The sequence below is a fragment of the Penaeus monodon genome, chromosome 19 (assembly GCF_015228065.2).
Source record: "Penaeus monodon isolate SGIC_2016 chromosome 19, NSTDA_Pmon_1, whole genome shotgun sequence".
Classification (NCBI taxonomy): domain Eukaryota; kingdom Metazoa; phylum Arthropoda; class Malacostraca; order Decapoda; family Penaeidae; genus Penaeus; species Penaeus monodon.
This window is the reverse complement of record NC_051404.1, coordinates 21289218-21289691: the sequence shown is the minus strand read 5'-3', so window position 1 is coordinate 21289691 and position 474 is coordinate 21289218.

Sequence of the window (474 nt, the reverse complement as noted above, 5' to 3'; positions counted from 1 at the left end):
GGACAACAAAGGTGGAAATTCAAAGAGAAACAGTGGGACATACATACTGATAGATAAGCAAATAATATAGATAAATAGAAACGGATAATCATAAATACGGACACCCCACAAAACGGGACACAATTTTCGGCACAATGGCGGTGTCCCTCAGGACTGAAACATCTACGAGCCGTATTTTGTCAATATTCCACATCAAGTTGATATTCTATACGTCGTAAAAAGAGTCATAAAGCGTAGCCGAAGTAGAGAAGGCATCTGGCCTCGCGTCTTGATCCGCAGCATCTTTATCTCCCGACTTGGGGTTCGCCTCGACTGGGACACCGAGATTGGGGGCATCTTCGGAGGATCCCGCGCGCCCAAATGCCTTTGTATCGGAGAGGCGATCCCGTCCTCCCTGAGCTCTCGTGGGATGATGCGAAAGGAGAGGGAAGGACGGGGAGTTTCAAGGAAAAGGGGTATAAATCAAGAGAGTGG